This window comes from Somniosus microcephalus, chromosome 6 (assembly GCF_052327205.1).
Source record: "Somniosus microcephalus isolate GS21.2 chromosome 6, FLI_Smic_1.0, whole genome shotgun sequence".
NCBI classification, from domain to species: Eukaryota; Metazoa; Chordata; class Chondrichthyes; order Squaliformes; family Somniosidae; genus Somniosus; species Somniosus microcephalus.
In genome coordinates, this window is record NC_140992.1 from 108244829 (window position 1) to 108267485 (window position 22657).

Here is a 22657-nt window from a genome sequence, read left to right on the forward strand (position 1 = left end):
GCCGTATGTTCTCGCGCCCATCAAATTTAATAACACCGACGCCTTCTTTCCATTGGCCACCTCATTGGCATTGCAGTACACTTCAATTCTTTCCACATACGTGGTCCAGTCTTCTACCTCGTTGTCGAAAGCAGTGATACTGCCAATCTTCGGCATCTTGGGTGATTTAAAATGGCGCCTCCCGCGCTTTTTCTTCTTCCCCAATGTAATAAAATGGCGCCTCCCGCGCTTTTTCTTCTTCCTCAATGGAATAAAATGGCGCCTCCCACGCTTTTCCTTCTTCCCCTTGCTGCCACGCTGCTCCTAGCGTTCTACAGGGTAATGCCAGCGACCCGCGGCTTCGGCGCGTCTCACTTTTCCTTCCCCGCGTTCTATCCTCTCCACGCTGCCCTGTTCTTGAGCACTGACCGCGCCCTGTGCGCTCCACCCTCTCTCTCTCTCTTCCTCCCGACGACGCTGCATGGCCCCTTTGCAGAGCCGCTCGATCGAGCCCGAGCCCGCCGCAGTCCGGAAGGGTCAGCGCACTACCTGCTACCAGCACGACTTGCTGGAACACCTCGACTGGGGAGCCAGGCCCAGCTCTCCACAGCCTCCCCTGCAACTCTCCGATGGATCCCTGGGCGGTTGCCTGCGGTCGACGCCCGCCATTCTGACTTCGACCTCCAAGAAGCTTCTCTTCAGGGAAAAGATCCCCGTGAGGTGATGCAGTACGGCAGGTGAGTTCAAACCTGCCCGTCGCCAATGTAGTGTCCGAGGATCAATAATACTCAGACTGCAGGAGAACAATAAAACAGGTATTTACTGAACAGAGAGTAATTCAAGACTGAAATACAGAAGCCTGCTATGGCTTTATATACAGGGGTGGTCACTGCTGGTACTGCTGTATAGAATCAGTTCTTCTCTTAAAGGCACATACACAACACAGAGTACTTTAAACAGAGCGGGAGCAGACAGCCAGAGCGGCAGAGTACTTTAAACAGAGCGGGAGCAGAGAGCCAGAGCGTCAGAGTACTTTAAACAGCGGGAACAGAGAGCCAGAGCAGCAGAGTACTTTAAACAGCGGGAGTGGAGAGCCAGAGCGCCAGAGTACTTGAATCAGTGGGAGTGGAGAACCAGAGCAGCAGAGTAATTTAAACAGCGGGAGTGGAGAGCCAGAGCGCCAGAGTACTTGAATCAGTGGGAGTGGAGAACCAGAGCAGCAGAGTACTTTAAACAGCGGGAGTGGAGAGCCAGAGCGCCAGAGTACTTGAATCAGCGGGAGTGGAGAACCAGAGCAGCAGAGTAATTTAAACAGCGGGAGCGGAGAGCCAGAGCGCCAGAGTCCGTTAAACAGAGCGGGAGCGGAGCCAGAACGGCAGAGTATTTTAAACAGAGCGGGAGCGCAGAGCCAGAGCGGCAGATTACCGTAAACAGAGCGGGAACAGATAGTAAGAGTGGCAGAGTACTTGAAACAGCGGGAGCGGAGAACCACAGCGGTAGAGTACTTTAAACAGAGCGGGAACGGAGAGCCAGAGAGGCAGAGTACTTTAAACAGAGCAGGAGCGGACAGCCAGAGTGACAGAGTACTTTAAACAGAGTGGGAGCAGAGAGCCAGAGCGGCAGGGTCCGTTAAACAGAGTGGGAGCGGAGCCAGAGCGGCAGAGTACTTTAAACAGAGCGTGAGAGGAGAGCCAGAGCAGCAGAGTGCTTTAAGCAGAGCGGGAGCAGAGAGCCAGAGTGCCAGAGTACGTTAAACAGAGCGGGAGCAGCGCCAGAGCGGCAGAGTGCTTTAAACAGAGTGGCAGCTGAGAGCCAGAGCGGCAGAGTACTTTAAATAGCGGGAGCGGAGAGCCAGAGCGCCACAGTACTTGAAACAGCGGGAGCAGAGAGCCAGAGCGCCAGAGTACTTTAAACAGCGGGAGCGGAGAGCCAGAGCGCCAGAGTACTTTAAACAGCGGGAGCGGAGAGCCAGAGCACCAGAGTAATTTAAACAGAGAGGGAGCGGAGAACCAGAGCAGCAGAGAACTTTAAATAGCGGGAGTGGAGAACCAGAGCGCCACAGTACTTGAAACTGTGGGAGCGGAGAACCAGAGCGGCAGAGTACTTTAAACAGCGGGAGCGGAGAGCCAGAGCGCCAGAGTAATTTAAACAGAGAGGGAGCGGAGAACCAGAGCAGCAGAGAACTTTAAATAGCGGGAGTGGAGAACCAGAGCGCCACAGTACTTGAAACAGCGGGAGCGGAGAACCAGAGCGGCAGAGTACTTTAAATAGTGGGAGCGGAGAGCCAGAGCGCCTGAGTACTTTAAACAGTGGGAGCAGAGAGCCAGAGCGCCAGAGTACTTGAATCAGCGGGAGTGGAGAACCAGAGCAGCAGAGTAATTTAAACAGCGGGAGCGGAGAGCCAAAGCGCCAGAGTACATTAAACAGCGGGAACAGAGAGCCAGAGAGGCAGAGTACTTTAAACAGAGTTGTAACGTCCGTGTGTAATTGAGACACGGACTGCAGGAGTTGGTTATAACAGGTGTTTACTGAATGGAGACAAAACTGGAACTACTATACAAAGTTACTGCACAGGCTTATACACCAGGGTGGTCACTACTGGTACTGCAGTATACAGGGGCTGCAGAATGTAGTTCCTTCTTCAAAGTACATACACTACAATTCCTCCCCTTTTAGCTAAACAGTACATAACATTCGATTAATAATTAAATAACATATTTACAATTACAGTTCCTATATACATTAGCTGAAGTTAAGCAATTATAAATTCAGTCTTTGAGGAGGCTTCCTGATTCTGTTCGGATAACGCCTCTTTGGGGTATCAGGTTCTTCTGGCAAAGTTGATTCGGGATCAACGTCGTTGTTTGGTTCGTTTGCTTCCAATATCACCGATTCTGAGGTAGATGCAATTGGTACTTCAGTTTCATCACCAGGTGTATCGGATCGTGGTGTGGATTTGACGTTTTCCAGTGACTCTAGAATCTCGTCTGCATGGCGTCTTACAATGCTCTCTCCAATGTCCACGGTATACATTAGAGGTCCTTGCTGTGTGCAGATCGTTCCTGGCTGCCATTTCTCTGTGCGGTAGTCCCGGACCAAAACTGGTTGACCTATCTTAAAACTCCTGGTTGGCCTTTCATTCATATTCTGAAACTGCCTGTTCTCCACATCTCTTCTGATGTTTGGCTTAACCAAATCCAAGTGGCATCTTAGTCTTCGATTGAAGAACATCATGGCTGGAGTTTGGTTGGTAACCGCATGTGTCGCATTCCGGTAGGCAAACAAGAAGTTATCCACCTTGTGTTGTAGGGGTATATCTTCATTACACATTGCCTTGATAGCCTTCTTGAATGTTTGGACAAACCTCTCGGCTAATCCATTAGTGGCTGGATGATATGGGGCAGATGTGTAATGCTTAACACCATTGTCCTTTAAGAACCTCCGGAACTCTTCAGACACAGGCCTAGAAATTCCCTTGGGTTTGCGCCCATTTAGGGGCGCAAGAGTGGGTTGCGCCGGAAGTTGCATCGCCACTGAAATTAGGTGGGCCTTTAAATCGGCGTAAGCCGGTAGCGCTGCGCCGGCACCGATGACGTAATCGGTGTGCGCAGTGCCCCGGTACCGCCCGAAACCACGCCGATCCCCATCTTCAGTAGCGGCCGCCTCTTCCCTGGCGGCCGCTAACAACGTTTTGAAAACCTGGCCGTGCTGCAGCCTTAGAGGCGCTATTTAAAGCGGAGGTGCGGCCGGCCGCTTTTTCGGCGGCCGCCTGCCCGCACCTCCTTCCCCGGCCTCGTCCACCCCCCCCCCGCGGCATTGCCGGCTGGTTTCCGTGGAGCCCGGCACTTCGCCGTTGTGCCGGGCTCTTTTGCCGGCACTTTCAACGGGGCTCCGGCCGTTGCAGGCACCTCCCCCTTAAGAGAAGGGGGAGGCCTGCAGTACAGCAGCCTGCCGCTCCGTATCGGGTGTCGCAGCGGGACCGGCAGCGCTGGAATTCACTTTCAGCGCCCCAAGCGGGGCGGGCACACCCTGTACCAGCGCCCGCTTCCGCTTTGGGGCGCTGAAAGTGAATTTGGGGTGGGCACAACTGGCTCGGCGGCGGGCGCTAAATTTCCGGCGCAAACGTGCTGGCGGGGCGTCACCGAATTTATAGGCCACAAACTGTGGTCCATTGTCGGAGCAAATCTGTTCAGGCAGCCCATTTCTGGCGAATATGGTTCGTAAGACTGTGATGGTTTTTTCTGTGGTGGTTGAGGACATTTTTATTACCTCTGGCCACTTTGAATGTGCATCCACCGCAATTAAAAACATTGGCCTAGAAATTCAGTTGCGTGCGCCAGCCGTTAGCGCCTTAGGAGGAGTAGATCTCGAGCGCTAGGCACTTAGCGGCCGGGCGCAGCGCGATCTGCGCCTACGCCCAACTTCAGTAGACATTTAGCGCCGGCGCAAAGTGTTTGCGCACGCTCAGCTGCGCGCGCAGATTATGACGTCATTTCCTCGTGCAACGCCCTTTTTGCGCCCCAATCCGGAACTTCAATCGCGCCCGCCCAAGGTGGGCGTGGCGGTCCTAAGAACTGTGAACTGGAACGCAGCAGAGGCCATGCGGGCCGCGGGGAGCGCAAATTAAAGGGCACTTACCCTGAACTATAAAGGCCAGCCATTTTGCAGCAATCACTCTTGTGCAACGGATTTATGGACAGAGACCAAGGAAGAGAGCTTACTGCTTTGGCCCAACATAGGAGAGGTATTTTTGGCTTCAGGCCAGAGCTTGGCAATTCGCCTTCATTGTGAGGTCATTGTTTGCCAGTATATTACGGGGGCTGCATGGGGTGCCAACCCTCAGTTTCAGCATTATGTGCGAAGGGCTCGCAGACGCTGTGTGAGAGGGGCAGCCCTGGCTAGACGCAGAGGGGGCAACAGGCGTCGGCAACGTAGGCCTTACCCACTCAGGAAATACCGCCAGCAGGTGTCCTATCTCACCATGCCTGCCGCGCAGTGTGTTAGGAGGCTGCGCTTCAGAAGGGAGGTGGTTGCAGAGATTTGCCAGCTGCTTCACAGAGATCTGCGTCCACAGCTGAGGTGCAGGACTTCTCTGTCGGTGGAAGTGAAGGTCACGGTGGCTCTGAACTTCTATGCAAGCGGCTCCTTCCAAGCCGCTGCTGGGGACATTGCTAACATCTCCCAGTTCGCCGTGCATTGCTGCATCCGCCAGGTGGCCAATGCCCTTTTCAGAAGGAGACACCAATTCATCTCCTTCCCCATGACCCTGGAGAAGCAGCAGCAGCGTGCAGTGGGATTTGCGAGAATAGCGGGCTTCTCCATGGTGCAGGGCGCCATTGACTGCACGCATGTGGCTTTGCGGGCACCTATCGACAATGCCGAGGATTACTGCAACCGGAAGGGCTACCATTCCTTCAATGTGCAGCTGGTGTGTGACCACAGGCAGCGCATCCTAGCTGTCAATGCCCGCTTTCCAGGCAGCAGCCACGATGCATTTATCCTGCGACAGACTACTGTGGCTGACATGTTCCAGGCACAGCCTCCCCCAAGAGGATGGCTTATCGGGGACAAAGGCTATCCTTTGTGCACCTGGCTCATGACCCCGCTCCGCGCGCCCAGGACCCCTGCTGAGGAGGCATACAACGAAAGCCATCAAGCCACTAGGAACATCATAGAACAAACAATTGGCGTCCTCAAGCAACGGTTCCGCTGCCTGGACCGTTCCGGAGGATCTCTGCAGTATTCGCCGGAGAGAGTCTCCCAGGTCGTGGTCGTTTGCTGCATGCTGCACAACCTGGCTATCCGCAGGACTCAGGCACTGCCACCTCACGCTGGAGCACCACCTCAGGAGGAGGAGCAGGAGGAGCATGAGGAGGAGGAGGAGGAGGAGGAGGAGTACCAGCCCAGGAGGGAGGCACAAGGTCCAAGGGCCGCCCGTCGGCGGCTTATTGAACGTCACTTCTAGGCCCCCTGTCAGGGAATGGCTTGTGGCAATGAAGGGACCTGAATGCAGCCGCTCCGCAAGCCCTCAGCCGGTTAAGGCAACAACCACTTCAAACATGGACAAGCTGAATAAATAAAATGCTTTATTGAACAAACTCAGGGCCCTTCCCACATGAAACCCAAAAACAGACAACACCCCCAAAAAACAGTCACACACATGACTCACTCCCGCAGCCTGGGGAGGAATAACAAAACATTTCCACAAAAATGGCCTTCATCCTCGGCCTTACAAAAACAACCATCCCCATAAACAAAACAACCATCCCCATATAAAAACAACCATCCCCATATAAAAACACATTTGCCCACACCCTCTACTTTGTGGCCCGCGAGGGCGATTCCTTGACCAGCCTTTTGCGGCCCCTGGCCGCCCTGCTGCTCCTCCTCAAAGTGTGCCCAGTGGCTGCTGCAAGGCTGGGGGAAGGCTCCTGAGGGGCACATGGCGTGACGGCAGATGCCCTTGGGGGTCGGCCTAGACGAGCTCTGGCCCTCGAGGGGCCGGCTGGTGACTGCTGCAGCTGTGGCTGGGCAGCAGCAGTCTCTCCAGCAGCTCGTCGCAGCTCCACTGGGGGAGTGGCAGTGGCGGCTGCAGGAATGGAGGCAAGCTGGCTGATGGCAGGCGCTCGCTGCTCGCCTGAGACACTGGCACTCGCCCGGGCCAGCACTGCAGCATGCGCAGCAATCTGCTGAAGGACAGACCGCTGTGCTGCTGCAGCGCGGCGGGTGCCCTGGCGATGCCTGGCTGACACAGCGAGTGTGGCAGCAGTGAGTGCCCGTACTGCCCTGGGCTGTGCCCGCATCAGACCAGCCAGTGACTGCACGGCACCACTGATCACCTGGCCACTCGCTGCGTGAGCTGCCCCGAATTCCGCCCAACTCGCTGCCTGTGCTGCCCCGAATTCGGACCAACTCGCGGCCTGTGCTTCTTCGAATTGCTCGAAACCCCTGGCCTGTGAGGTGCCGATATCGGCCACACTATGAGCCAGGGACTCGATGGCCTCAGGCAACCGTGCCACAACCCCCATGAACTCGGTGTGCCGGCGATCCGAGTCCACGGACATTTGATCGAGGAGGCGCACCTCCTTGGCGAGGACCGTCTCCGGACTGGAGGCCGGACTCTCCCTCTGGGGAGAAGGCCGCCGAGCTGGCCGACCCTTCCCGCGTTGCTGGATGCCACTGGGCCCAGCAACTACACTCCCCTGCGACCCTTCCCCCCTCTGGGAAGAAGGCCGCCGAGCTGCCCGACCCTTCCCGCGTTGCTGCACGCCACTGGGCACAGGAGCTACACTCCCCTGCGACACTTCCCCCTGGCTCTCCTCCAGGGAAGATGTGTCCCCTCCATTGGCATCCCCTGGCGTGGCTGAGGGTTCCCCTGATGGGCCGCCTTCCTCTTCCTCCTCCTCCTCCTCCTCTTCCGAGGGGCTGTCACTGGCAGCTTCAGGGACCTCCTCCTCACCATCTGAAAGCAGGAAGGCACAAGAGTAGCTTTAGAGTGAGGAGAGGGCGTCAGCGAGGGAGGCATGAGTGGTGGCATTCAGCGCATTGGTCGGACAGTGGCAAAGGATGTAGATCTGAAGCGCAAGTGGGACGAGAGAGGTCCAAAAGGTGATGTCCTTACCATTGGTGCCCAGAACAGGGTCGGCATCTCCAGATGCAACGGGGCCAATCACCCGGGCACCCATGAGGCTACCCACGCACTCTTCAAGGTCACTGAGCTGCTGGATCTGGGGACGGCCTCCCCCGGTCACAGTTCGGCTCTTCTGATTGTGTGCCAGCTTGGCCTGCAAGAGAAAGGACGGCCTCTAAGTACAGTGTGGTGCCCTGATCTTGTGTGCACTGCCTCCCATGGTCGAATAGCTTGGCCAGTGTGGTGCCCTGATCTTGTGTGCACTGCCTCCAATGGTCGAATAGCTTGGCCAGTGTGGTGCCCAGATCTTGTGTGCACTGCCTCCCATGGTCGAATAGCTTGGCCAGTGTGGTGCCCAGATCTTGTGTGCACTGCCTCCCATGGTCGAATAGCTTGGCCAGTGTGTAAAGTGCAGAATGTGCAATTGATGTTCATGCCAGTCCCATAGCTGCTGGATGAGGGCTGGCCATTAGGGCTTTTAGGTCCCTTTGCCCATAATGTGAGGTGCACATGCAAGGATGAGGAGGACACTGGAAAGGGGACTCACCCTGACAATCCTTGTGAGGTCATTGAACTTTTTCCGGCATTGGACACCGGTCCTGGGGACCTCGCTGTTGGATGTGACCCTGTGGGCGACCTCCCTCCAGGCTTTCCTGTAGACGCTGGTGGCAGGCTTCTTGCCACTGTCCGGGAACAAGAGTTTGCGTCTCCTCTCCAAAGCCCTAACCAGCACCCTCAAATCATGGCCAGTGAAGCGCTGCGCTCATTCACGGGCCTTCTGCATCTTTCCCGGCGCTATTTCTGTTCAGCAGCAGTGTTTAGGCCTAGCTGGAGGGCTGCAGTGTCCAGGGCATGGCAGCAGACGAACTCGACCCTTCCCCCTTTAAGAGCTGGCCGGCGCCAGGGTGTCTGCTGTCAATCAAGAAATGACCGCACCTGCGCTGCGCCCGGCCTCGGCGGTTTAGCTCAGCACCGCCGGCTTTGCGCCTAAAGATAGTTGTGTAACGCCAGTTTTAGCGCTCGAGCAAACTCTTAGGGCGAAGCTACTGAATATCGACGAAGTGGCTCGACTTTGCGCCGGGCGCAAACTTTAGCGGCCGCCCGACTTTTCCGCCCCAAAAGTGGCTATACTGAATTTCTAGGCCATTGAGTCCATAAATGGACCAGCAAAATCAATGTGTACCCTTTGCCATGGAGATGAGGGCCACTCCCATGGATGTAGAGGGGCTTGTGGTGGAGCGTTTTGGACCTTCTGGCATCCTGTACAGCTCTTGGTCATCTCTTCGATTTCTCTATCGATTCCCGGCCACCACACAAACGCTCTGGCTAAGTTCTTCATTTTTACCCCTCCCAGATGACCCTCATGAAGCTCATTGAGCACTCTATCCTTCAATTTGGGTTGAATTACTACTCTGGATCCACACATCAAGGTTCCTCGGCACACTGACAGTTGTTCTCTTCTCGGCGAGAATGCTGGCAACAGTGGTTCGCCATGTGCTGGCCATCCCTTCACCATTAAATCATAGACCCTGGAGAGTGTCGGGTCATTTCGTGTTTCCTTTTCTATGTTTGCATTCATCACAGGTAGACATTCGACTATGGTCGAGTGGAATATCTCCACAGGATCCACTGCAGGTGCTTCTTCCACCGTCGGCAACGGTAGGCGCGACAATCCATCAGCATTCCCATGCTGTTTAGTTCCTTTGTACTCGATGTCATATTGGTGTGCCCCTAGGAAAAGGGACCACCTCTGTAGCCGTTGTGCTGTCATTATCGGGACGCCCTTCTTAGGGTTGAAAATGGAGACAAGAGGTTGATGATCAGTTAGTAGAGTAAATTTCTCTCCGTGCAGGTAGTGATTGAACTTCTTCACCCCCCACACCAGGCTGAGGGCCTCTCTGTCAATCTGGGCGTAGTTACGCTTGGCTGCAGTTAACGAGCGTGACGCAAAAGCTATCAGCCTCTCTGAACCATCAAGGGATTTATGTGACAGTGCCACTCCAATGCCGTAGGGAGATGCATCACACGCCAGTCTTATCGGTAGTGATGGGTTGTAGTGAGCCAATACTTCTCTTGAAGTGATCAGGCCTTTACACTTCTGAAAGGCCCACTTACATTCAGCGCTCCATTTCCATGCTACTCCAGTTTGTAGCAGGGCGTTCAGTGGGTGCAGAATTGTGGACAAATTCGGCAAAAACTTATGGTAGTAATTCACCAATCCGAGGAATGACCTCAGTTGCGACACATTGTCAGGCGCTGGAGCCTTAACTACCGCTTTAATTTTGTCAGGGGACTTATGTTACCCCTCTTCATCAATCACGCAGCCACAATACGATATTTGTTTCTTAAAAAACTCGCACTTGGGGCGATTGGCTCGTAGCCCATGTTCTCTTAGTCTAGTGAGCACCTGCTCTAGGTTGGCAAGGTGTTCACTGTCATTTTCACCTGTCACTAGGATGTCGTCCAAGTAACACTGAGTCCCCGGAATCCATTGCAGGACTTGTTGCATCGCTCTTTGCCATATAGCCGGAGCTGATGCAACTCCGAATACCAGTCGATTATACTGGTAAAGACCTTTGTGAGTGTTTATCGTGAGATATTTCCTAGAGGATTCTTCAACCTCCATCTGCAAATATGCTTGCGCTAGGTCAATTTTTGTAAAACGTTTCCCTCCAGATAGTGAGGTGAAAATATCTTCTATCCTCGGAAGAGGATACTGTACTGTGTGAAGGACTGGGTTCACAGTCACCTTGAAGTCCCCACAGATGCGAACCTTCCTTGGCTCCTCAGACTTATTAACGTTTCCTTCATGACAGGAACGATGGGTGTCGCCCACTCGCTCCAGTCTACCTTAGTTAGCACGCCTGCATTCTCCAGCTCTGCCTCGACGGCTGGGCGAATTGCATACGGTACCGGTCTTGCTTTGAAAAACTTAGGAATTGCATTCTCTTCTATTTTTATCGAGGCGGTTACGCCTTTAAGAGTTCCCAGTTCTTGTTGAAATACCTCTTTAGCGTTAGCCAAGATTTTTGACAATCGTCCAGGTGTGACGTCGTCATCCTTTTTAAAAGCCACCGTCAGTGCCTGAATGGAGTGCCAGTCTAAACCTATCTTTCTGATCCATTCACGTCCCAATAACGGTGGTCCACCATCTTGCAGTATGTACAGATACAATTTCTGTATTTCCTTGCCGTTGTATTCGACAGGCACCCTTATTTTCCCTCTGGGGTATACTTTCTGCCCCGTAAATGTCTTCAAGACAATGGATGTGTCTTTCAAGGGTATGTGTGAGAATAGCCGCTCGTAGTCTCATCGATTCATGACGGTCAGGGCTGATCCTGTATCCAATTCAATTTTGACTTGGGACCCTGCTATCGTGAGGGTGACCCAAATGGTTCGGTGATCCTCTTTTGTGATTACGTTGTGTAGTTTGAGACAGCTTAGTCTCTTGTTCCTGGATTCACTATCGCTCTTCTGGTCTTTGGAACTACTGTCCGTCATCTTTTGTACTTTCCTGTACTTTTCCTTAGTAGTCTTTTTGTTGTCGTTAGTCTTCTTCCCGGACCTGCAAACTCGTGCATTGTGTCCCATCTTTCCGCATTGCCTGCATGTTTTGTCCTTGGACCAGCAGTCCTTCTGGTCATGGGTTGTTCTGCCGCAGCGATAACATTTTTCAAATCCCCGTGTCATTTCATGGGTGCCATATTCCTGTGGCTTTTGCTGTATTTCCGCAGCTCCCCTTGCTGCTGTTTCATACGATACTGCCACGCTGAAAGCCTTATCTAGCATCAGCTCTTTCTCTGAGAGTAACCTCTTCTGGGTTCCTTCACTCAGGAGTCCACAGACAAATTTGTCCCGTAGGGTATCTGCCAGTCCTGCTCTGAACTGGCAGTGCTTTGATAGCTTGCGTAGTTCCGTAAGGTAATCAGCATTGCTCTCATCTTTATGCTGATTTCTCTTGTGGAATTTAAATCTTTCTGCTATCAGCAGCGGTGTAGGATTTAGGTGTTCCTGTAGGATATCAACAATTTCGTTAAAACTCTTCGCCATCGGTTTGACTGGAGTGATCAGGTTCCGCAATAGGCCGTACGTTCTTGCGCCCATTAAGTTTAGTAGCACCGATGCCTTTTTCTCATCGGCTACTTCATTTGCCTTGCAATATACTTCGACTCTTTCCACATACGTGGTCCAGTCTTCTATTGCATTATCGAAGGCAGTGATATTGCCAGTCTTCGGCATCTTGGAGATCTAAGATGGCGCCTCCCGTGCTTTGCCTTCTTCCCCGATTGAACAAAATGACGCCTCCCGCGCTTTGCCTTCTTCCCCGCTGGATTAAGATGGCGCCTCCCGCGCTTTCTGTCTTTTCCGCTGCTGCTAGCGCTGTTGCTGGCGTTTTTATGCCTTGATGGCGATGCCCTATGGTCTTCGCGCACTTCCCCCCCGTGCTGCTGCCAACGCCGCTCTCCGCAGTCCCCGTGGCAAACTGCAGCTCCTCGCGGCTTTCTGCGCTTCTAATTTCTTTTATTTTAATTACTGTTCCCGTCGTCAGAGCAGACCCTATGGGACACTTTCCTCCCTCTTCTCGGGTCTGTACGCTGCCCGGCTTCGTAGCACCGGCCGCGCCCTGTGTGCTCCACCCTCTCTCTCTCTCTCCTCTTCCCGACGACGCTGCTCGGCCCCGTTGAAAAGCCACCCGATCGAGCTCTAGCCCGCCGCAGCCCAGGAAGGATCAGTGTACTACCTGCCACCAGCCCGATTAGCTGGAACACCATAGACTGGATAACCAAGCCCAGCTCTCGACAGCCTCTCCTGCAAATCTTCGAATTCAATGAATCAGAGGGTGGTTGCCCACGGTCGACGCCCGTTTCTTCTGTTTGTTTTTTTTTCTTTTTGGATTTCTTCCTTCTGGCCTCGACCTCTAACAACTTCGCTTCAGGGATGGATCCCCGTGAGGTGGTGCAGAACTGTAGGTAAGTTCGGATCTGTTCGTTGCCAGTGTAACGTCCGTGTGTAATTGAGACACAGACTGCAGGAGTTGGTTATAACAGGTGTTTACTGAATGGAGACAAAACTGGAACTACTATACAAAGTTACTACACAGGCTTATATACCAGGGTGGTCACTACTGGTACTGCAGTATACAGGGGCTGCAGAATATAGTTCCTTCTTCAAAGTACATACACTACAAGAGCGGGAGCAGAGAGCCAGAGCGGCAGAGTACTTTAAACAGAGCAGGAGCAGAGAGCCAGAGCGGCAGAGTACTTTAAACAGCGGGAACAGAGAGCCAGAGCGCCAGAGTACTTGAATCAGTGGGAGTGGAGAACCAGAGCAGCAGAGTAATTTAAACAGCAGGAGCGGAGAGCCAGAGCGGCAGAGTCCGTTAAACAGAGCGGGAGCGGAGCCAGAGCGGCAGAGTATTTTAAAGAGAGCTGGAGTGGAGAGCCAGAGCGGCCGAGTACTTTAAACAGAGCGGGAGCGGAAAGCCAGAGCGGCAGAGTACCGTAAACAGAGCGGGAACAGATAGTCAGAGTGGCAGAGTACTTTAAACAGAGCGGGAGCGGACAGCAAGACCAGCAGAGTACTTGAAACAGCGGGAGCGGAGAACCACAGCGGTAGAGTACTTTAAACAGAGCGGGAACGGAGAGCCAGAGCGGCAGAGTCTGTTAAACAGAGCGGGAGCAGAGCCAGAGCGGCAGAGTACTTTAAACAGAGCGGGAGAGGAGAGCCAGAGCAGCAGAGTGCTTTAAGCAGAGCGGGACCAGAGAGCCAGAGCACCAGAGTACGTTAAACAGAGCAGGAGCAGAGCCAGAGCGGCAGAGTACTTTAAACAGAGTGGCAGCTGAGACCCAGAGCGGCAGAGTACTTTAAACAGAGTGGCAGCTGAGGCCCAGAGCGGCAGAGTACTTTAAATAGCGGGAGCGGAGAGCCAGAGCGCCACACTACTTGAAACAGCGGGAGCGGAGAACCAGAGAGGCAGAGTACTTTAAACAGCGGGAACGGAGAGCCAGAGAGGCAGAGTACTTTAAACAGCTGGAACGGAGAGCCAGAGAGGCAGAGTACTTTAAACAGAGCGGGAGCAGAGAGCCATAAGAACATAAGAAGTAGAAGCAGGAGTAGGCCATACGGCCCCTCGGGCCTGCTCCGCCATTCAATAGGATCATGGCTGATCCGAATCTAGACTCATGTCCACTTCCCTGCCCTCTCCCCGTAACCCCTAATTCCCTTATCTGCTAGGAAACTGTCTATCTCCGTTTTAAATGTATTTAATGTTGCAGCTTCCACAGCTCTCTGGGGTAGCAAATTCCATAGATTTACTACCCTCTGAGTGAAGAAGTTTCTCCTCATCTCAGTTTTGAAAGAGCAGCCCCTTATTCTAAGATTATGCCCCCTAGTTCTAGTCTCACCCATCGGTGGAAACATCCTCACCGCATCCACCCGATCAAGCCCCCTCACAATCTTATATGTTTCGATAAGATCGCCTTTCATTCTTCTGAACTCCAATGAGTAGAGGCCCAACCTACTTAACCTTTCCTCATACGTCAACCCCCTCATCTCCGGCATCAACCGAGTGAACCTTCTCTGAACCACCTCGAGAGCAATTATATCTTTTCTTAAATATGGAAACCAAAACTGTACGCAGTATTCCAGGTGTGGCCTCACCAGTACCCTGTATAACTGCAGCAAGAATTCCCAGAGCGGCAGAGTCCGTTAAACAGAGCGGGAGCGGAGCCAGAGCGGCAGAGTACTTTAAACAGAGCTGGAGTGGAGAGCCAGAGTGACAGAGTACTTTAAACAGAGCTGGAGAGGAGAGCCGGAGCAGCAGAGTGCTTTAAGCAGAGCGGGAGTGGAGAGCCAGAGCGCCAGAGTACGTTAATCAGAGCGGGAGCAGAGCCACAGTGGCAGAGTACTTTAAACAGAGCGGGAACAGAGAGCCAGAGCGGCAGAGTAATTTAAACAGCGGGAGCGGAGAGCCAGAGCGGCAGAGTCCGTTAAACAGAGCGGGAGCAGAGCCAGAGCGGCAGAGTATTTTAAACAGAGCTGGACTGGAGAGCCAGAGCGGCAGAGTACTTTAAACAGAGTGGGAGCGGAGAGCCAGAGTACTTGAATCAGCGGGAGTGGAGAACCACTGCAGCAGAGTAATTTAAACAGCGGGAGCGGAGAGCCAGAGCGCCAGAGTACTTTAAACAGCGGGAGCGCAGAGTCAGAGCGCCAGAGGACTTTAAACAGCGGGAGTGGAGAGCCAGAGCGCCAGAGGACTTTAAACAGCGGGAGCGGAGAGCCAGAGCGCCAGAGTACTTTAAACAGTGGGAGTGGAGAACCAGAGCAGCAGAGTAATTTAAACAGCGGGAGCGGAGAGCCAGAGCGGCAGAGTCCGTTAAACAGAGCGGGAGCGGAGCCAGAGCAGCAGAGTATTTTAAACAGAGCTGGAGTGGAGAGCCAGAGCGGCAGAGTACTTTAAACAGAGCGGGAGCGGAGAGCCAGAGCGGGAGAGTACTTTAAACAGAGCGGGAGCGGAGAGCCAGAGCGGCAGAGTACCGTAAACAGAGCGGGAACAGATAGTCAGAGTGGCAGAGTACTTTAAACAGAGCGGGAGCGGACAGCAAGAGCGGCAGAGTACTTGAAACAGTGGGAACAGAGAACCAGAGAGGCAGAGTACTTTAAACAGAGCGGGAGCAGACAGCCAGAGCGGCAGAGTACTTTAAAGAGCGGGAACAGAGAGCCAGAGTGCTAGAGTACTTGAATCAGCGGGAGTGGACAGCCAGAGCGCTAGAGTACTTGAATCAGCGGGAGTGGAGAACCAAAGCAGCAGAGTAATTTAAACAGCGGGAGCGGAGAGCCAGAGCGGCAGAGTCCGTTAAACAGAGCGGGAGCGGAGCCAGAGCAGCAGAGTATTTTAAACAGAGCGGGAGCAGAGAGCCAGAGCGGCAGAGTACTTTAAACAGCGGGAACAGAGAGCCAGAGCGGCAGAGTACTTTAAACAGAGCGGGAGCGGAGAGCCAGAACGGCAGAGTACTTTAAACAGCTGGAACGGAGAGCCAGAGAGGCAGAGTACTTTAAACAGAGCGGGAGCAGAGAGCCATAAGAACATAAGAAGTAGAAGCAGGAGTAGACCATACGGCCCCTCGGGCCTGCTCCGCCATTCAATAGGATCATGGCTGATCCGAATCTAGACTCATGTCCACTTCCCTGCCCTCTCCCCGTAACCCCTGATTCCCTTATCTGCTAGGAAACTGTCTATCTCCGTTTTAAATTTATTTAATGTTGCAGCTTCCACAGCTCTCTGGGGTAGCAAATTCCATAGATTTACTACCCTCTGAGTGAAGAAGTTTCTCCTCATCTCAGTTTTGAAAGAGCAGCCCCTTATTCTAAGATTATGACCCCTAGTTCTAGTCTCACCCATCAGTGGAAACATCCTCACTGCATCCACCTGATCAAGCCCCCTCACATTCTTATATGTTTCGATAAGATCGCCTCTCATTCTTCTGAACTCCAATGAGTAGAGGCCCAACCGACTTAACCTTTCCTCATACGTCAACCCCCTCATCTCCGGAATCAACCGAGTGAACCTTCTCTGAACTGCCTCGAGAGCAAGTATATCTTTTCTTAAATATGGAAACCAAAACTATACGCAGTATTCCAGGTGTGGCCTCACCAGTACCCTATATAACTGCAGCAAGACTTCCCAGAGCGGCAGAGTACTTTAAACAGCGGGAACGGAGAGCCAGAGAGGCAGAGTACTTTAAATAGAGCAGGAGCGGACAGCCAGAGTGACAGAGTACTTTAAACAGAGTGGGAGCTGTTAGATCCGTGATTCTGAGAGTATGATGTTTTTCAATAACCACACGGATGCTGTAACTTAACAATCAACAGGTATTTACTGGAGTAGGGTAGTCTCAAGACTGGGGGTACAGAGGCATGCGCAAGGCTTATATACAGGTGTGGTCACTGCCGGTACTTACAGTGTACAGGAGCTGTAAAAGTAGTTCTCTCTTAAAGGTACATACACTATAATTTCTCCCCTTTTAGATTAGCAGTACCCATAATATTCAAATAACAATTAACACTTTAACATGTACATTAAACAACAATAGTCCATTTATAGATTCAGTCTTTGGGGCGGCTTCCTGATCCTTTCGGGATAGCGCCTTCCCTAAGGTTCTTGTTCTTGGTGCGGAGGCGATTCTGGCCCCTTTTCATCGGTTAGTTCATCGGTTTCCACTGCTACTGGTTCTGAGGTAGATGCTACCGGTAAGTTGGGTTCATCCCCAGGTACTCGAGACATGGGGTTGACTCGTTCCTGTGACGCTAAGATCTGATCGACGTGGCATCTCACAATGTTCTCCCCGACATCCACTGTGTACATTAATGGCCCCTGCCTTGTGCATATCGTTCCAGGTTGCCATTTCTCTGTTCGGTAGTCACGGTAGAAACAGGGACCATCTTTGTAACCATTGTGCAGTCATCACTGGAACGCCCTTCTTAGGATTAAAGATGGAGACAAGTGGTTGGTGGTCAGTCAGCAAAGTGAACTTCTGCCTATGCAGATAGTGGTTGAATTTTTTTACTCCCCATAATAGGCTGAGGGCCTCCCTGTCAATCTGGGCGTAGTTGCGCTCAGCTGAGGTTAGTGACCGCGACGCAAAGGCTACTGGCCTCTGCAACCCGTCTGGGAATTTGTGCGACAGCACCGCTCCAATACCATAGGATGATGCATCACATGCCAACTGAATTGGTAGTGCTGGGTTGAAATGGGCCAACGCCTCTTTTGATTTGATCAATTCTTTACACTTCTGGAAAGCTCGTCTACGTTCATCATTCCACTTCCATGGTACCCCTGTTTGCAGTAGGGTGTTCAGCGGGTGTAATACCGTGGACAAATTTGGTAAGAACTTATGGTAGTAGTTTACCAGCCCGAGGAACGACCTCAGTTGTGACACATTTTCCGGTGCTGGAGCCTTGACTACTGCCTCAATCTTTTCAGGGGACTTATGTAACCCCTCTTCATCGATGACGTGGCCACAATACGAGATCTGTTTCTGGAAAAACTCGCACTTGTGGCGATTAGCTCGTAGCCCATACTCCTTTAATCTGGTGAGCACCGTCTCCATGTTGGCGAGGTGATCACTGTCATTTTCGCCCGTGACCAGGATGTCGTCCAAATAACACTGGGTCCCTGGAATCCCTTGCAGGACTTGATTCATTGCCCTTTGCCAAATAGCCGGAGCCGATGCTACCCCGAACACCAGCCGGTTGTATTGATGGAGACTTTTATGAGTGTTAATCGTAAGGTATTGTTTCGAAGCTTCTTCTACCTCCATTTGCAAGTACGCCTGGGCTAGATCAATTTTGGTGAAGCGTTTACCCCCAGATAGCGAGGCGAAAATATCCTCAATTCGTGGAAGTGGATATTGTACCGTGTGAAGGACTGGGTTCACTGTCACCTTAAAATACCCACAGATACGGACCTTCTTTGGTTCCCCAGGTGTATTACTCAATGACCTCTTCATTACAGGAACGATGGGTGTAGCCCACTTGCTCCAGTCTACTTTGGACAGCACTCCTGAACGTTCCAACCCTTCCAGCTCTGCTTCGACAGCTGGTCTGATCACATAAGGCACTGGTCTGGCCTTAAGAAATGTTGGGCTTGCATTTTCCTCTATTTTAATCATTGATGTTATGCCTTTTAGTGTTCCGAGTCCCTCCTGGAACACTTCTTTTGCATCAGTTAGCCTTTTTGACAGTCGTCCAGGTGTGACGTCGTCATCCTTTTTGGCCTCAACCTTCAGTGCCTGTATGGAATGCCAATTTAATTGTATCTTCCGGATCCATTCACGTCCTAGCAGTGGTGGTCCTCCATCTGGCAATACATGTATGTCCATTTTAGGTATTTCCTGGCCTTTATATATCACTTTCACCCTTATTTTTCCTTTGGGGTAGACTTTTTGCCCTGTGTACATCTTCAAGACAATCTCTGTAGCTTTCAAGGGTATATGTGAAAATAGCCGCTTGTAGTCCCTTTGGTTTATGACTGTTAGGGCTGATCCTGTGTCCAATTCCATTTTCACTTGGACTCCGTCTATCTTGAGTCTAACCCAGATAGTCTGGTGATCCTCCATTTTGGTTACCTTATGTAGTTTCAGACAACCCAGCTCCTTGCTTCCGGAGTCTGTGTCACTTTTCTGTTCGTCTGAACTACTGTCCATCACCTTGTGTACCTTTCTGTACTTCTTCTGTGGAGATTTCTTACTGTTGGTTTTCTTCCCAGACCTGTAGACTCTTGCTATGTGTCCTGCTTTTCCACACTGTCTGCACACTTGGCCCTTGAACCAACAATCCTTCTGGTCATGTGTTGTTCTGCCGCAGCGATAGCACTTTCCTGTTCCATAGGAGATTTCATTGGTGCCATATTCTTGCGGTCTCCGTTGTATCTCTGCAGCGCCCCTTGCGGCTGCTTCGTGTGATACTGCCATACTGAAAGCCTTGTCCAGCATAAGATCCTTTTCTGATAGAAGCCGTTTCTGGGTTCCTTCACTTTGCAGCCCACACACAAACTTGTCCCTTAACGTACCTGCTAGTCCCGCTCCAAACTGGCAGTGTTTCGATAGCTTGTGCAGTTCCATTAAGTACTCAGCATTGCTTTCGTCTTTGTGTTGGTTCCTTTTATGGAACTTAAATCATTCTGCTATCAGCAGCGGCGTGGGGTTTAAGTGGTCCTGTAGGATTTCTACTATGTTTTCAAAATTCTTGTCCACCGGCTTCTCTGGGGTTATTAGGTTTCGCAGTAACCCATAAGTTTTTGCACCCATGGAATTTAACAAAACCAGTGCATTCCTAGCATCTGGCACTTCATTCGCCCTGCAGTACACCTTAATACGTTCCACATATGTCGCCCAATCTTCGACTTCATTGTCGAACGTAGAGATACTGCCACTCTTTGGCATCCCTGGGTGTGATTTAACTGTCAAAAATGGCATCTCCCGTGCTTCCCCTTCTTCTCCACTGGCACAAAATGGCGTCTCCCACTCTTTCCTTCCTTCCCGTGCTCGCCCTTCTTCTCCGCTGTGGCTTCTATAAATGGTGTCTCCCGCGCTCTTCCTTCTTCTCCGCGGCTCAATGGCGTCTCCCGCGCTCTCCCTTCTTCTCCCCGCGGACACTGTTCAGCCCTTGAGCCCTGGCTGTGCTCTGCGCGTTTTTTTTGTTTTTTTTCTCTGCGCCTTTCCCGTTTCCGCCACTCGGTCCTGAACCCGACTGCTGCTTTACCCTCTCTCTCTCCGTATCGTTTTTCCTCGACGCCGCTCGGTTTTCAACCCCCGGGTGCGCCCTGTGCGCTTCACCCTCTGTCTTACCCCATCGACGCTGCTCGGCTTTCTCTCCGCCGTCGGTCGGCTCCAGCCACCAATGTCTGGGAAGGGTCTGCGCTGTACCTGTCGTCAGTCTATTGCTGATCGTCGTGGCTGGGGAACCAAGCCCGGCTCTCCACAGCCTCCCCTGCGATGTTCACTCTCTGCCGGACGATTGGGCAGTTGCTCGTGCTCGATGCCCGTGCTTCTGGCCGCGACTCTCTTCCACCGCCCTCCGGTGCGAATCGTCGAAGGGAAATGCACAGTTGCAGGTAGATTCGAATCGACACTCGTCGCCACTGTTAGATACGTGATTCTGAGAGTATGATGTTTTTCAATAACCACACGGATGCTGTAACTTAACAATCAACAGGTATTTACTGGAGTAGGGTAGTCTCAAGACTGGGGGTACAGAGGCATGCGCAAGGCTTATATACAGGTGTGGTCACTCCCGGTACTACAGTATACAGGAGCTGTAAAAGTAGTTCTCTCTTAAAGGTACATACACTACAGGAGCAGAGAGCCAGAGCGGCAGAGTCCATTAAACAGAGCGGGAGCGGAGCCAGAGCGGCAGAGTACTTTAAACAGAGCGGGAGCGGAGCCAGAGCAGCAGAGTATTTTAAACAGAGCTGGAGTGGAGAGCCAGAGCGGCAGAGTACCGTAAACAGAGCGGGAACAGATAGCCAAAGTGGCAGAGTACTTGAAACAGTGGGAGCAGAGAACCAGAGCGGCAGAGTACTTTAAACAGAGCGGGAGTGGAGAGCCAGGGTGGCAGAGTACTTTAAACAGAGCGGGAGAGGACAGCCAGAGCGGCAGAGTACTTTAAACAGAGCGGGAGAGGACAGCCAGAGCGGCAGAGTACTTTAAACAGAGCGGGTGAGGAGAGCCAGAGCGGCAGAGTACTTTAAACAGTGGGAGCGGAGAGCCAGAGCACCAGAGTACTTGAAAGAGCGGGAGCAGAGAACCAGAACGGCAGAGTACTTTAAACAGCGGGAGCGGAGAGCCAGAGCGCCAGAGCGCCAGAGTACTTTAAACAGCGGGAGCGGAGAGCCAGAGCGCCAGAGTAATTTAAACAGAGAGGGAGCAGAGAAACAGAGCAGCAGAGAACTTTAAACACCGGGAGCGGAGAGCCAGTGTGCCAGAGTACTTTAAACAGCGGAAGTGGAGAGCCGGAGAGGCAGAGTACTTTAAACAGCGGGAACGGAGAGCCAGAGAGGCAGAGTACTTTAAACAGAGTGGGAGCAGAGAGCCGTAAGAACACAAGAAGTAGAAGCAGGAGTAGACCATACAGCCCCTCGGGCCTGCTCCGCCATTCAATAGGATCATGGCTGATCCGAATCTAGACTCATGTCCACTTCCCTGCCCTCTCCCCGTAACCCCTGATTCCCTTATCTGCTAGGAAACTGTCTATCTCCGTTTTAAATTTATTTAATGTTGCAGCTTCCACAGCTCTCTGGGGTAGCAAATTCCATAGATTTACTACCCTCTGAGTGAAGAAGTTTCTCCTCATCTCAGTTTTGAAAGAGCAGCCCCTTATTCTAAGATTATCCCCCCTAGTTCTAGTCTCACCCATCAGTGGAAACATCCTCACCGCATCCACCCGATCAAGCCCCCTCACAATCTTATATGTTTCGATAAGAAATAATGGGACTCAAGGTGGATAAATCACCTGGACCCGATGGCTTACATCCTAGGATCTTGAGGGAAGTGGTGGTAGGGATTGTGGATGCATTGGTAATAATTTTCCAAAACTCCCTGGACTCAGCAAAGGTCCTGGCAGACTGGAAAACTGCTAATGTAATGCCCTTATTTAAAAAGGGCAGTAGACAGAAGGCTGGAAACTATAGACCAGTTAGCCTAACATCTGTGGTAGGTAAAATATTGGAGTCAATTATTAAGGAGACAGTAACAGGACATTTGGATAATCATAATTTAATAGGACAAAGTCAGCATGGTTTTATGAAGGGGAAGTCATGTTTGACAAATTTGCTGGAGTTCTTTGAGGAAGTAACATATAGGGTGGATAAAGGGGAACCAGTGGACGTAGTGTATTTAGACTTCCAGAAGGCATTTGACAAGGTGCCACACAAAAGATTATTGCTTAAGATAAAAAATCACGGGATTGGGGGTAATATTCTGGCATGGATAGAGGATTGGCTATCTAACAGAAGGCAGAGAGTTGGGATAAATGGTTCATTCTCAGACTGGCAATCAGTAACTAGTGGTGTTCCGCAGGGGTCAGTGCTGGGTCCCCAACTCTTTACAATCTATATTAACGATTTGGAGGAGGGGACCGAGTGTAACATATCAAAGTTTGCAGATGATACTAAGATGGGAGGGAAAGTAGTGAGTGAGGAGGACATAAAAAACCTGCAAGGGGACATCGACAGGCTAAGTAAGTGGGCAGAGATTTGGCAGATGGAATACAATACTGGAAAGTGTGAGGTTATGCACTTTGGCAGGAAAAATCGTAGAGCAAGTTATTATCTTAATGGCAAGAAACTGGAAAGTACTGAAGTACAAAGGGATCTGGGGGTCCTGGTGCACGAAACTCAAAAGGTTAGTATGCAGGTGCAGCAAGTGATTAAGAAGGCCAATGGAATGTTGGCTTTCATTGCTAGGGGGATAGAATATAAAAATAGGGAGGTATTGCTTCAGTTGTACAAGGTATTGGTGAGACCGCACCTGGAATACTGCATACAGTTTT